Here is a 15,773-nt window from a genome sequence, read left to right as displayed (position 1 = left end):
ACTGTCTTTTGTTCTATGTGAGCTGGTGCTGCAGCACCCATCCAATTGCACAACCATTAAGTTCCATCTCCACCTAGGTCTCTGCTGTGTCAGCAAAGTGTTAGATTTAGGGCATGTCTACACTACAAACTTCCCACCACAGTAATTACTATGCCTGATGAACAGCCTGGCCTCTCCTCCCCCTGCATGGTCTACACGCCATCAGTGGCCACTCCTGGAGTCTGCAGCTGTCCCATTGTGCCCGGTTCTGCTGCCTGCAATCAGAGCTCACTCCCCTGAGGGTGTGATTGAGTTCCTTCCTGCAGAACTGGAGGCTGCTACTGTTGAGCTGAAGTCGATTACAAAGCAGCAAAGAAAGCTGAGCCCTGGCTTTCCCTGCCTCTGACTGAAACACAGACTTTTATGATTCTAATGCGCTCCATAAATTAAACATTATACCAGGGAGGCCAAAACACCTTGCAGGGAAGGGGTTGCATTGGGAAGAAGGTAAATCAAGCTCACCTTAGTTCCAGCTTTTCTGATTGAGTCATCTGCTGAGCTGGTTTTTAGCAAGGGAAGCTGTTTTCCGTTTATTCCATAAGCCTAATGCAGTACACACACAGCAGTCATACATTAGCCAAACATTTCCAGACTATGCTGTAGAGGAGCTCTTAGATGGTGCCAGTATGATGTACCATAATGCAGTGCTGGAACCTGGAACCCCAAAGCCAGTGCATCGATGAACCAGATTTCTATACAGTCCGCTCATTCTAAACTAAAGACCACCTATGAAATGTGCTCTCCTGGCTGATTTCCTCATGAACCACTACAGCACTCAGAGCCAGGGAGCCGTCATTGCTCAAACATGTGGTGAACTATCAGCAGGAAAAGATTCAGGGCCAGCTCTTGTGGCCCTGCGGCATATGTATCTAGCTCTCCAATATCTCTGCGATCATTCCTAAATAATCAGCCTCTATCTGCAAACTCCCTCCCCTGCAGTCAGGGCAGGCGATTTACAGTCCTGGCACTGTGGACATCCTGCTCTCATTTGCAGCTGGCATGCAGCCTGCCGTACATCTGGCACAGCTCAGCAATCCACTCCTTGGGGGGTGCCAGTCCAGCTGTACTGTGCCCCAGCGGTGTCAGAAGTTCAATGCAAAATGTGCAGGCAGTGCATGGGAGCAGAGCTCACTGCAGGCAAGGGGCCTGTTTCCCTGCCTGCCTCAGGCCACTGGGGCAGATTATCCATGGCAGAATGGGGAGGGGAGTTCTTCACTGTTATCGCCTCTGTCTTTAAGAGGAGGTGTCACATCCAGCTCCTTTGGCTAGTGTGGCCAATCCTAGTCTCTTTATACATGCTGGGCATGGAGAACGGAGGAGTCCCTGCTCCCCACTCTGAAAAACGGATCTTACACTAGGTATTAGCTGCCCTTGCCCATGTGTCTGCAACACAGTGCTGTGGGGCAGAGCCATAATCCTGCCAGAGGCCAGCTCTCCCTTCACCCCATCCTTGCACATACAGCCATGTCAGCAACTCACCTGACTATTAGCAAAGAGCCTCTGATCTTCCCCCCACTCATACCAGCAAAAGGGTTCCCCTCTAGTGTGCAATTTCCCATTTGAAGCCACATGATTATTCAGCCTGCACGTAGTAGCAGGATCAAGTGATAACATGGAAACTGAAGTCCATGGAGAAAGTCTTCCGCACAGCATGGCCACCTGCCCAACAGCCTCCCAGGGGGCTAGCTGTCCACAAGGATCACAGGCATGAAGGAGTTATTCAGAGGTGTGCACGTCATTGGCTCAGCAGAAGACTTACAACTTAGTAAGTACTTTAGCCCACAAAAGCTTATGCCCAAATAAATTTGTTAGTCTCTAAGGTGCCACAAGTACTCCTCATTCTTTTTGCTGATACAGACTAACATGGCAACAACTCTGAAACCTGTCAGCTTAGTAAGTGCATGTGGTTTGGGAGGAAAGATGTTAAAATGAGGCTGTGATTCCAAGCAGTGGGCTGATCGTAAGGAACAAACTTGTTCTGGCCACCAAGGGCAGGAAGTCAGTATGGCCAAAGAAGCCTTTTCCATCTCTGAAGTCTTATGCCCTCAGCACTCTGTCCCACCAGAACCCTCCCGCCGGGAATGGTGACATAGGGGGATGTTTGATAGAAACTAAACTCTCACTGCTCCTGCTTCTTCAATTTCTGTAAAATTTCAGTAGTTCCAGTATAAAGCACTCTTTATTGTCTTCAATAAGCTTCAATTTGAAGTTCCTCAGAGTCGCAGGAGAACAGTACGTCATTGGTAAGAGTGAAATCAGAATGTTCTGTAGGTTATTATCATGAGAATGTGGTCTTTTATGGCCCCCAAGTTTAAAAATTGACATGAAATAGCCAATATAATAAAAATACAAACGCAGTCACTTCATGCAATGTAGCAAGTATATCAGCACTTAAACATTCCTACCGGGCCAATAACTAAATAATATTAATTTCTGTCTAGTACTCTGGGATTTCCTGTCTGGGTTTCTTTTAAATTAAGCAATAAATCTCCAGTCTGATTGGCTGTTTGTCTTAAATGGAAACCATTCATTTAAATCATGTTAATAGACTGCCTATCTCCCATCCATAGCTGCTAATTACTGACACTAACACTAAGGAAAGGCCCGTATTTATGAGAATGCCTCCTCCAACTGTTTATTTCACAACAAAGCCTCTTTAATTCAGTGTGAATAGCAGTTGATTCATTTTATTTGTCTGTTGTCCTGAAGCTCAACTGCTGCTAGTGTCCAAATAGCTGAGGCACTCCGGTGTAATCAATCAGCACAGAGATTATACACTTTTAATGCTTTTCAATTCACCCCAACTGTACTTCACCTATCTGAGTCTCTTCTGGGCAAGAGCAGGTTTTAAAAATGACAGATAGACTATTGCTAATTCTCCCTTGAAACGTGTGGATTGCAAACACGCTAAATTGCAGTGCTGTGGCAGCTGATGAGTGTGGGCAGGCACCAGGCGGCAGCTGATTATGTGTCTCCTCTGCTGCCCACCTGGCAGCCCCTTTCCCCTCTCGCTGTCCTCTCCTTGCTTTGCTCCTTCACCCACTCCAGCCCCACTGCTCCTCCATATCCCCCCTGGTGGGACACGTCCCACTCCCAGCTCTGTGCAGAGAACCAGCCCCTAGTCAGAGCACTCAGCTCACCAACAGCCTGGCTGGCAGGCTCCTTCCTTCCCACACTGCCTCTGGTTGAGCCAGTGCCCCATACCTTCCAGCCAAGCCCTGCATGTGCCAACCCCCCTACAAAGTACTGGCACAGGGAAGCCTCTCTGCCCCTTAGCTAAGCTCTGGAGTGGGGGGGGAGGGGGGGAGCAATTTCCAGTCTGTTTGCATCCCAACCCTGCAGGTTCCATAGGAGCCCCCCAGGCAGGGATTTTGCATCCTCTTCACTCACCCCCTTTCACTGCTGCTTTGGAGCACAATGCATCCTTATGGCTTAACCCCTTTCTGCACATGCTGTAGCTGGGGGGTGAGGTGAGGAGGGGGCAGAACAGGAGGCAGCTAGGTTATGTTGGTGGCCAACAGCAGCCTGGAGTGTTAGTTGCCCTTTGACACTATGCAGGAAGGAAGGGACAAGCTGCTTCCAGCCACAGGGGAAAGAGATGAGCTCTACAAAGATACGGGTCAGGTCATCCCTTCCTGGCAGCTGGAAGCAGCTCCTGGCCCTTCCCTCCTGCACAGTGCCGAAAGGCTACTACTGGACACATTCTGACATGTGAACCCTGGGAGAAATAGGGGGAAGAAGGGGGGGGGGCAGTGTCATAAACAGTAGCTACGGGTTAATTGTTTCTTTTACCTGTTAAAGGTTAAACAAAGGAACCAAACACCTGACCAGAGGACCAATCAGGAAACCAGGAATTTTTCAAAAAGCTGCAGGGAGGGAAAAAGTTTTGGGTGTGTGTCCGTTGTCTCTCATCGCCTGGTCCTAGTCTCTCTCGGCTCTGAGAGGGATCTTTCTATCTTCAAAGCTTCTAAATCTTCTGTTTCCATTGTAGCAGGTAAAATTAGGTTTTTTTGTTTTTGTATCTCATGTGAAGTGGAAGTTGCCTGGAGATGTTCATAAATTGTATTTCTTTTTGAATAAGGCGTTTATCATTTTTCTTTTAAACAATTTGACCTGTATATTGTTACCTTGATACAGAGATAACTTTATGTCTTTTCTTTCTTGTTATATACACAGCCTCTTCTTTTTAAGACCTGTTGGATTTTTCTAGTTAAACTCCCAGGGAATTGGTGGGGAGGAAGAGAAACAGAGGGAAGGAAAAATCTCTGTTGTGTAGTAGTGGCAATTATGCCGGGACTAGAAGTGAAAATGATTCTCGTTGCAATAAAAGGACTTGAAAAGGGTGGATCGTCCAGGGCCATCCAGCGGAGGAGAAGCCGGGGAGGAAATAAGAGGAGACAAGGGGAGGGGTTATTTCCCTTGTTGTAGCTAGGGCATTGAGTCTTGGGGTCCCCCAGGGGAAGGTTTTGGTGAACGCAGGTGAGGCAGGCACTGTAATTCCTGTCTAGTGGCAGCGCTATAAGATCCAAGCTGGTAATTAAGCTTGGAGGTTCATGCAGGCACCCACTTTTGGACGCTAAGGTTCAGAATTGGGAATTATGCTTTATGACAGCATGTGACCCTGCATGCCCACCACATGTTGCCTCGAGAAGATGTGGCACCAAGTACCAGAAGAGGTGGGTCCGTCCCAGGGGCCCACCCAGACATGGAGGGCAGAGAGCACCGGGCAGGGAGGGTCGGGTTGGTCAGTCATCCCCCCGCCCATGTGAGAGAGGTGTATGGGAGTGTGTGTGTGTCGCCTCTCCTCATGTAACCCCTAAAGCCTTAAAGATAAGAAGGTAAATAAAAAGAATCCAACTATGTAGTATTTCTTTTTAACAGGGGCTCAGTCCATTTGGTGTTAATTTGAATGTTTGTACTGTATATTTCTGATATATATTTTCCATGCTAAGAGGGGAGGAGGAGCAGTTTTGCTGGGGGAGAGAATCTGCAGGAGAGAGAAAGTTTAGAATAGATGCTCTATAAAAACTAAAGAAAAAGCAGCTGTCCTGCCCCCCAATGGCTCCCAATTTCACACACTAAAAACCACCCCCATCCTGCAGCTTTAGCTCTGCCCAACACTTAGCAAAAATCCAGCACCTGGGTTTCAAAAATGTTCTACCCTAAAAAGGGCTGCACAACCAGCTCCAGAAAACATCCAGCACGAACAGGGAAGCCATACATGCAGCAACAGACATAAAACTTTATAAATATTGAAAATCAATTCTGTCTAAAATGTATTTGATGTTTTCCTCTCCAGAACAAGCACGGGGTTGCTAGGACCCCAGACAACTCCTGTTTACTCCTGTGATAGTCATTGAGGTCCCTGGACTCCCTAAATTATTCTGTTTACAATATTCTCTCTTTTACAGGGCAGAGATTTTCCCCTCACATAAAATCCCAGTTTCAGAGCTGGATGAAATATTAATGAGGCTTTGCTGCCTTCATGTTTTCTAACATCAATTTGTTTAAAGTTCCTGAAAACAATTTCGAAGTTTATAAAAATAAATGGTTCCCATGGGATGAGGAAGGCAGCTAATTTCCAATTATCATAGTTACTCCCACCATGTGTCTTTAATATTCATGGAATTTCGATGTTTCTTCAGAAACAGGCCACTAATGTTCTTTTGCTTTCATTTAAATGACATTTGTCCTGATTCCTCCAAGGACCATACGTTACTAACATTGTAAAACGCCCCAAAGCCATAGAAACATAAATCACTGCCCAAACCAGAGAACACACCTAGACACAGTCACTGGAGCTGATTTCCAAAATCCCTTTGGCCTGCATCCTTGAGGAGAAAACTGAAAGAGTGAGAGATTGTGTAGGAGGTTAAGAGCGTGGAAGAATTATCAAGGTTGCAGGGTAGGGGGAGCAGGCTGGCATGAAATAGTCCATGCCCATAAAGCTGACAAGAAGTCAGATCAGTGCTCTGGCAAAAGGGTGCTTAAGGTTGAAATGGGAGCATGGCCTGTATTCAGGGATGAAAGTAACTTAAAGGACTTGCCAGTACTCCAGAGTCCTGTGGAGGGGGAGGGGCCTCAACCGGAAGAGGCGTGGCCTCTATCAAGAAGAGGTGGGGCCTTTAAATCCCGGGGCTTTTAAATCAAGATTTAAAGGGCTTGGGGATTCAGCTGAAGCTAGGAGCCTGGCCCTTTAAATCACCCCTGGAGCTACCAGCTGCAGAGGCAGCTGGGAGCCCTGGGGTTTGGGCAGGGGTGAAAGTAATTTACATTTCTTACCCATATGGTCCAATTGCAAGCAACCCACCTCTCCTACGTACTTCATGGATCCCTCCCATTGCATGACATAGACAGAGAAAATAAAGCTGCTATTACTACTACCAGTACTGTCTGTAATAAAACTTTACTATTGGAATAAGCCTGAAAAAGTGAAAACTCACTGTCACATTTTTCTTCGTGTCTTCCCTCCTCCTCCAGCCTGGCTGCGGACACTAGGCTCCGTGCTTTCTCCCTGCCTGGCACTCAGCAGCTGCAGAGGCTTCCCTCTAGCTTGCAGCAGGGAGCAGGGAAACTGGCCGAGGGAGGGAGAAGCCTGCCTCCTGCATAAGAATAGTTTAAACTCAGCTGTTCCCTGTGCGGTTCAGTAACATTTCAAAGAGGATCTGCAAGCAGTTTGGACATCACAACCATGATCCTCTGCTGGGGAGGGAATGGGACAGAATTGAACTTGGAAATGGTTCCTGATTTTGATTGTGTTTTTTGCGTATAGGAGATCCCCTCATCCCGGGGGCAGAAAAGAACTCCCCCTGCCATGGTCACACACCCCCTCCCCACCCTACCCCACTCCACAACAACTGGGAGTGAAATTAACAAGGATGCCAGAAATGGCTTCTAACCCTGGGGGCTGAACTGCGCAGGGAACAGCTGAGTTTAAACTGTTCTTATGCAGGCAGCAGCAGCAGGCATCTCAGCCAGTGTCCCTACTGCAAGCTAGAGCCTAGAGGAGAACCCCTGCGGGTGAGGGGGGAATGCAGAGCCTTATCTGCAGCCTGGCTGGAAGAGGGGGAGGGAGGAGACAAGAAATCAATGTGACAGTGAGTTTTCCCCTTCCACCTGCTTTTATTAGCTCTGGATTTAAGCCGTGCAGCCAAATGCTTGTATTTGTTGTGTATATTAGTATTAGAGAGATCCCCTCAACCCAGGGGCAGACAAGGACTGGCCCTGCCATGGTCAAACACACCCTCCCCACTCCCCCAGCTACTGTGAGTGAAATTAACAAGAATGCCAGAAACCACTCAGGGAACAGCTGAGTTTAAACTATTCTTATGCAGGGGGCAGGCTTCTCCCTTTCTCAGCCAGTCTCCTTTTCTTACCAGTCCTCCATACCGGCCTGTACCAGCTTACTTTCACCTCTGCCTGTATTGTCATTTATACACTCCAGTGTCTGATCGGGGAGGTAGCAGCGCTACCCAGTCAGCACAGCAGAGCAGGGCAAGCCTGACATTTTCAGGAGTGATGGTGGATTTGATGCTGAGCCCAATTTTAACTCCTCCATCCCTAGTAACAGATGTTCCTTTGCAGGGGAAGTCTCCCAGGATCATAATTGTGTAGCCTCTTTTTGCTCCTCATTTGTTAGAGAACATCCATTTCTGGTCTGAGAACAAACAGGAAAAATTGCAACCCGAGAACTTGTGTTCTCCCTCAGGGGGGCTCTGACATAGCCAGACATTTTCAGCGTCAAGATCTTGGTCCTCAACCAACACCCCAATTGGGGCAGGTCTGGGGAACTTCTCTCCTGCTCTTTACCAGAGCTCGGTGCTCCATGGGGGCAGCAGGAGAAAGTTACAGTGACGGTAAAAATTACAGCTATTTTGTCCATTTAGAAAGGCGTAAAGGGAAGAGCTGGATCACTAATTAGAGCAGCTGCTGGGCTGAGCGGACGGGAAGGCCAGGACTGCTGCCGGGCGCGCAGTCTCATCAAAACACGCTTTTTACATACATGATCCAAAACACTGCCAGCCCCACAAGCTCCCTACCAAAAGCACAGCCCCTCTGGGACACCTTCCCAACCTCAGGCAGCTCTGGGCCTGGCTGCTGAGGAGCCTGCAAAGGGGACGGTTGGACTCTCACTGACGCTGAGTGGGGGTTTTGGTGGTTGCCCAGTGCCAAAGGAAAGGGGCAGGGCCAATGAGAAATCAGGAGCCTGAGACTGACAGTCCCCAGGGCCAATGGAGAGAGGTCAGTGCTCCAGGTCAACCTGATTGACAGAGCAGACAGGCCAATGAGGGAGTCAGGAGCCTGGGGTCCCATCCTCCGAGTGCACTGGAGCTGCCTGGGGCAGCGCAGGGCCGAGCTAAGGGGAGAGCAGGGGCAGGAGCTGGGCCAGGGGCAGAGCCAGAAAGGAGCAGCCCAGAGAGCAGAGCCGGGCCGGGAGCAGAGCCGCGCCGGCCAGAGGGGCAGCCCGGGGAGCTGCGCCGGAGGCAGAGCCGCGCCGGCCAGAGGGGTAGCCCGGGGAGCTGCGCCGGAGGCAGAGCTGCAGCCGCGCTGAGGCAGGAGCTGGGACAGTCTGGAGCCGAGTGCGGTGAGCAGCTGAGGAGTGCGAGGGGTGACCCCAGGCAGAGGGCCCAGCGCAGGGCGAGGTCACCAGCCAAGGGGTCTCACAGGCCGGACTGGGAGGGGGCAACGCTGTGGGGAAGGGCCCTGCCACCTAGAGCCTGAGGGTGGCCGTGGCCAGAGCAAGTGTCCATCCCACTGCGTCCCTGCAGCACGACCAGGGCCTGGGCAGGGGTCTGGGGTGTGCGAGGGACAGACTGATCTTCCCTTGCAGTCCAGAGGCGGCTGGTGGTGTCCCAGCCCACAGAGGGGGTGACGTGGTTTCCTTTAACCGGCCCATTTTTCCTTATTTTGTGTATTGGTTGCTGTTTAATCAGTCGTGTTTGCTTTGAACTCTGTGTAATGAGCAGTGGGTCGGGGACGTGGCCGGGTTGGAGAGAGCACCCCGCCATGGTGCTCTCAGATTCTTTCACTAGCCAGTTCCACCGGGGTAGTGTATAGGTCATGGAAGTTCCCCACAATAGCGGGACCATTCCCCCGCTTACACCTATTCAAAAGGACTTGTAATAAGGTGATCAAATGCCGAGAACAGAAAAGACCATTGTGAGTTAGGGGCAAGCAATGTAAGCTCGTGTCACTTGACTTCACCGCTTGGGCAGCTAGCCTGCTGTCCGGATAGGAAAGTCCAGGCAATCGGCAGAACCACCAACTCCCCATGCTCTTTTGAGCCCATTGTTCTCTAGTCAGCTGTCGAGAGGTGGAGCCTGGGGCTGCGTCATTCATGCTCCGCTCCACGCCTGGCAGGGCAGGGCTCTGCTGCTATCTTAGCATGAGGCACTTGGAAACTTGATCTCTGACTCCCAAGTGGGACTCCCCAAACTGATTCCTTGAGGACCTGGAGGAGCAGAACCACACTGCAGGGTGGGGAAGCACCTCTGCCCCAGCGCACTCAGCACCCTGGGAGGCCAGGTAATGAGGGAAGGCCAGTCTCACAGTACCTAAGTAGCTCCACAAATTACAGAAATAAGCAGTGCCAGGTCACGCTGATTTCATGGAAACACCAGCAGCCCAACAACAGACAGACATACCCCATAGAGGTGGCACAATTCTCTCTGGGAAGGGAGGCAGTACAGCTAGCCCCATGAGTCTGCAGTGCGGGAACTGCAAAGGAGAGAACCAGCCCCTAGAGCAGTCGGGGAAACAATGGGAGTGGCAGGTGTCCAGCCCCTCAAGACAACAGGGCAGTTATTTATGGGCCTCCACGTGGATTTAGGGCCTGTCTTTAGGCACCCATATTTGAAAACGCAGGCCTGTGCGGGGAAATAGCCAACCTCTCTGAAATCAGAATGTTCTCTTCTACGCCACATGGGACTCTTCCTGGCTAGGTAAGAAGAGAGGAACTAAGGGCCTTCCACTGTAATTACCTGACACATTGATGTTCATAATGTGCCATCATTTATTGCTAAAATATCACCGGGAAACTCCATGCAAATCTCCTTTGCAATATAAACCTAGCTAAATATGCAAGTCTTCAAGCAAACTGAGCGCAGGTGCAAGTGCATCACTCGGTACATGTGCCCTAGGTGCTGTCTTTTCACTTGGGAGAAGCCTGAACACTGACTGCTCCCCCATGCTCTGTGATGTTCCTAGGAACTTGGGTCAGGTGACCTCCATTAACCTTTTAACATTGGGAGCTGCCCTGTACGTGAAATGGCTGCATGGAAGCAGCTGGGCTGTGAAACTGGGCTGATTCTACTGGATTTCTTCTGTCTTGCCAGTGGATAATGCCTGCATTCCACATGGATGCTGGGAGGAGTGTCTGGACCTGCAGCAATACAGCAATGCCTGAGAATGGGCTGTGCATGTGCACACACGGCACAGAGTTACACCAGGTGCTCTCACGGCCAGAGTGGTGACAGTCAGTCCAGGAGGGGAGCCATTGCTGCTCCGCTGAAGTCATCACAATAAGAGGTTATTTCTAAGCCGGCGGTGGGTCTCAGTTCCATGGCCCACCCTTTTCTTTGTGAAGGGAGCTGATTTATTTGAGCAGCAGCACTGCAGTTCAAGTCACAAGTTCTGCACTGGCCACGAGCTGCCTGGACTGGAGAGTTATTTTGCACTCACAAAATCTATTTTCTGGGGCTTCTGTCAATGGAAACAGGAGCCTCTGCTAACAAGCAAAGCCCTTGTGCTCCTTAAAGCCCTTAGCTGAGCCACTGATTCTGCAGACAGCACCATTCCCTGGGTGATGCTTCATTTCATTCCTGAGCTGAGCGCTACTTTTCCGCATACTTACTGATTGGTGTCTCTTCTAGGCTATGAAAATATTGAAGGTGGTTTTCTGACAGTACAGACACATGAGGTTTTGCTCCAAGAGGGGCAGGGCAGAAAGAGGGAGATATGTTGTGTTTATTTAACTTGGTTTGTATCTCAGAGGAGATTTCTCTCATGATGGATCTTTCATGATTGCATCATTCAGAAGGAGTTGGACCACATCATTACATGTGATAAGCATCTCTTTGCTTCCCGTAGAGTATATTGTGGTGTGGAATGCTTGGCGAACACAGATCACCATCCAGTGATCGCCCGTATGGTGTTGATGCTTTAACGAGCAGGTAAGCCGTCTGCAATGATGAAGAAGTCTGACATCAATGCACTTGCCGTGTGCCAGGTTTAGCCAACAGGTTTCGTACTGATGTCAGCAACAGATTCTCGGCTCTAGCTAATCTGCCAGACGACGTGGAGATTGGTTGAGGGTAGAAGCAAACAGGGACCAGGCAATCTGCTGAGCAGACGACTGGCTATAGACATCCAGTATGTTGACCATGGCTATAGGAGGAGGCCTTCCAGATAATTAAATTGAAGGCTGCAGCCCCCCAGCATGGTGATAAGTGCACTCGTAATTAGCAGAAATGAAAATTTAGCATCCTGACACTCCGCGATTGTGACGCATATTATAACCAAGTGGCGGATGATGTTGAATTTGGCTTAGCCAGAGGCGACTTGAAGCCAGCATTCCATGCCACTTGCAACCTCAGCGGTCAAGAGATAGTCACTACATACGGCATTCTAAACGACAGACAAGGCCATCCATGTAAATTGAATGATGACATTCTCTCATGCTAGGTGGAACATTATCACAGTGTCCTGACCCATCCTCCAGGTGCTGTTTGTTCAGAGCTGGATAATCTGGTACTCACTGCGGTTCCGGATCCAGACATTTATACTGATGCACCAACGTTGGATGAAATGAAGTGTGCCATGTCTAAACTGAAGAGTGGATGCGCAGCTGGTGCTGATGGCATTTTCTCAGAGCTACTAATGCTATTGATCCTGTAGTAGAATCACTTCTGGGTATCTTTCGTCTGGTGTAGAGAACTGGAACACTGCCAGCCTCCTGGAAGGATGGTATTGTGATCGCACTGTATAAGGGCAAGGGATTGCGCAGTGAGTGTAAGAGCCACAGGCCAATCACCTTGTTCTCCGTTCCAGGGAAGGTGTTTGCACATGTTTTGTGGCACTCCTGGAGCCTTTGTACATCAGAAGCATCATCCCCAGCAGTCAGGCTTTACAAGGAACAGGTTCACATTAAATGCCATTTTGGCCCTTCGCTTGTTGTCAGAGATACATCATGAGTTCAGGAAGCCCCTGCATGTAGCATATGTTAATCTTAAGGCTGCATTTGATTCAGTAGACTGTATCGCATTATGGAATGCCTTAAAGGGCGTAGGTGTCCCTACCACTCTGCTGGACTTGATGAGAGAGCTTCATAATGGAACCACTGCCTGTGTTTGTCTGGAAAACCGGATCTCAGCACCTTTTAAATCAGTATCTGGTGTTAGGCAGGGTTGTGTTCTGGCCCCTGTAGTCATTTGTCAGGCAATGGATTTCATAATGGCGCATTCTGTCGGGTCCACAGGCATTGAGGTCAGTGATCTCTCACTCACAGACCTTGACTACGCTGATGACATTGTTCTTTTAGTACAGAGCCCCAACAGGTTTTTGTGAGGTACTCCAGCATATGGAGGAGGAGTCAGCTAAGATTGGTCTCCATGTTTCATGGTCAAAGACAAAACTGCAAAATCTAGGATCAGGTCCACCTGCGACTCCAATCTCTTTGAACAACAAAACTGTTAAATCTGTTTCCAGCTTTTGCTATCTGAGTTCTATACTTACCAGCTCCTCCAGTTCTCACACAGAGGTTCTCCTTCAGATTGGCATAGCAGCATCTGCCGTGGGCTGTTTACAATAGAGATGGAATCAACATTAGTTTAGTATGACAACCAAGTTCAGGATTTATTCGAGTTGTATCCTTCCCGTACTGTTGTACAGCTGTGAAACATGGACACTATGCCATGCAGACTGGACAAAGCTGGAGGCTTTCCACACAAAATGTCAAAGTTGTATATTGGGCATAAAGTGGAGTGACTTCATCTGTAATGCAGATGTTTATGGTTATTCGGGTCTACAGATTACTGGGGCCATTTTCCGCAGACGGCGCCTTACGTTTTTCAGACGTGTTGCAAGAATACCACAAGATGTTCCAGCAAATGCTGTTCTCTGGGTGGTTGGTAACTTTCAGGATAAAATTCCACCAACCAATGCGTGGAGGTGGCCCAGAGGCAGACCCCCTATTACATGGGTTCATCAAGTCTGTTCTAATTTTGGACTCTCAGTCTGTCAAGTCTTCATGGTTGTGCAGGAATGGACCAAATGGTGAACAATCGCTATGGCCGACTGTCAGGCTAAGCATTGGAGAGAGAGAGAGAGGAGATTTATACCGAATTCCCTGGCAATATTTTAATGGCAGTAAATCAAAGCTGCTGGGCATTGTCTGAGGAGTGTGGACTATGGCCCTGGGAAGGACGCTCCCTTCGGAGAGCTCAGCAGGCAGCTTGCAGTCAGCCATCTGTGCAGGTTTGTTTGCAGAATCACAGAACATGGACTCTGCAGCAGACAAGAGGCAGAAGAGGAAATCGTTCCCATAACCCCTACTCCTTCCCCCAACCTTCCCAGTGTTCTACTGGCCCCCAGGTCAGCATCTAGCACATCGCTCCGAATTTGCTACATATGGAATTTCATCTGAAAACCTCATTTTAAACCAATGGCAAAAAATAGTCTCAGCAGGGTGAGTTGGCACATCAGTCAAAGCCAACGGGAACAGGAACTGCCCCAATTACCTCAGCAAGTCCACAAAGTGAGGGTTTAAAGTCACTCTCCACACGTTGTAATTAGGGCCTGAAAGTGATAATTGAAGAGCCAGAGGATCCCATCATCAAGTAGCACTCATCTCTCTGGCACTGTCATATCCAGCAAGCATTATCTGCTCTGAATGGTCAGTGCATGTCTCTGCAATTAATATACTTAACCCAGAATGCACTGGGGTGACTCATTTCAAGGATTTTTTTAAATCTGTGAGTTTTCTAAATTGTTAAACATCCCAAAGGTTATGAGAAAAGGAGAAAGGCAGACTGGAAGAACAGATGGTAGCCAAGTGGGGGTAACTGGGTAAACCGTGCAATGCCCCTGCACAGACACTCGGTTACTATGGTGATCGGTGTAGGACAAAAACCCAGACAGACCTAGCTACTCATGACCTTTCATGGCTTTGCATACAAAGCCTGAACTCTGTCCAAGCCCCAGAAATCAGTCAGCCAAACAGGCTCACTAAGGAGTTAATATTATAGTGCAATAAAATCAATATAAAAGTTAACAGTGAAAGTTAACTATCAGGTTAGCAAGAAATTATGGTGAAGACTATTTTTTGCCATTGTTTTAAAATGAGGTTTACAGAAGCACCTCATATAAGGAGATCTTTGGATGCAGTGAGTTATATTGAACTGATCAAGGTGCTAAGCGAGGAATACGATGAGCAAGGTGTATTCAGCCCTCAGGAATGTCAGTGAGACCTGTATGCATCCAAGGGACAGAAATTACAGGTGGAAAAGATCTTTCAGACCATCACTTCCTGCACAGATGGCCCTGAGCCTTTGTTAGTGAGACTAGGAGGGCTTTTGCCTCTCCCTCTGGTGACTCTGCCAAAGCCCAAGAGCCTTCCCTTGGGAGCACTGATGGAAATGCTCAGCGGAAGAGTGGATAGCATAGCCATGGGAGCAGGAGAGTGGAGCACACAGCCGTGGGGAGAACCCCGGTCAGCAGGGGCAGCAGGCTGGGCTTGCTGAAGCTCCTTTCTGGCCCCAATGCCTAGCATTCTCCGTGGGAACATATCCAGGCTCCCTCCTTGCTACATTTAACACCAGATAGTTTGGCATGAAGCGCATCTTTCTGCTTTTTAACTTCCCCTGAAGCCATTCCAGCCTCTTTTTAGAACGTTTCGTCCAAGTGCAGGAATCAGTCCAAGCACTCTTTTCTTCAGCCAGCATCAGATTTCCATTAGAGGGAGGTTTCCTCCTCTGCCATTCTAGGGCAAAGGCACACATTTCTATTCCTTTTAAACCCTGTGCTTTATTGAACTCAGGCCTTTCAATAATGAATAAAAGAAAATCTTTTGTTGGCTAATAAAGCAGGATTGGCAAAAACCTTTCTGACTGGAGCATCTGACTGTGAATAGAATCGATGCACTAAAATGAGCCTCTCAGTCCAGCATTGATTGGCGGAGATTGTGGAACTAGCACTTGGAAGAAATCACACTCCAGATTAACTGCTATTTTTAATTCCTGCTACAGTTTTTAGAAGGTCCCATGGTATAATCAGAAGTGAGACTCAGGGCAGAAAACAGATTGTGCAGGTTTGAGCGGCTGCAGGACATGACTATGGCCCTAGTGATTCAGGGCTAACACATCATTTTATCAAAGAGGAATTGTTAAATAAAAGTGCTGCTTTTTCATGTGCAGCCAAAGACGCCTGGGCCATCCCCAGCTTGCTGAGGTCAAGAGTTCTGAGCTGGCCCTAGCAGCCCAATAATGGCACCACTGCTGCTTGCTTGGCATCCCACTGTGTTTGCCTGTGGGCCTTGGAAAGTCTTTTCTCAGGTGCTAATGCCGGCTAGGTGGGCTGCATTGCTCAGGAGAGCTCTGGGAGGCTCATCCACAGAAATGGCCAACAAAGAGTTAATGCCAAGTGAATGAGGCTGTGTGTTAGGGGATTCTCATGCTAACTATGCAGCAGGACTTTCTGTGCAGCTTCAGGGATGAGACCTGTCTACTCGGGCTCAGCCA

The sequence above is a fragment of the Chelonoidis abingdonii genome, chromosome 4, assembly GCF_003597395.2.
Source record: "Chelonoidis abingdonii isolate Lonesome George chromosome 4, CheloAbing_2.0, whole genome shotgun sequence".
Classification (NCBI taxonomy): domain Eukaryota; kingdom Metazoa; phylum Chordata; order Testudines; family Testudinidae; genus Chelonoidis; species Chelonoidis abingdonii.
The sequence above is the reverse complement of the archived record's forward strand: the minus strand, read 5'-3'. Positions refer to the sequence as shown.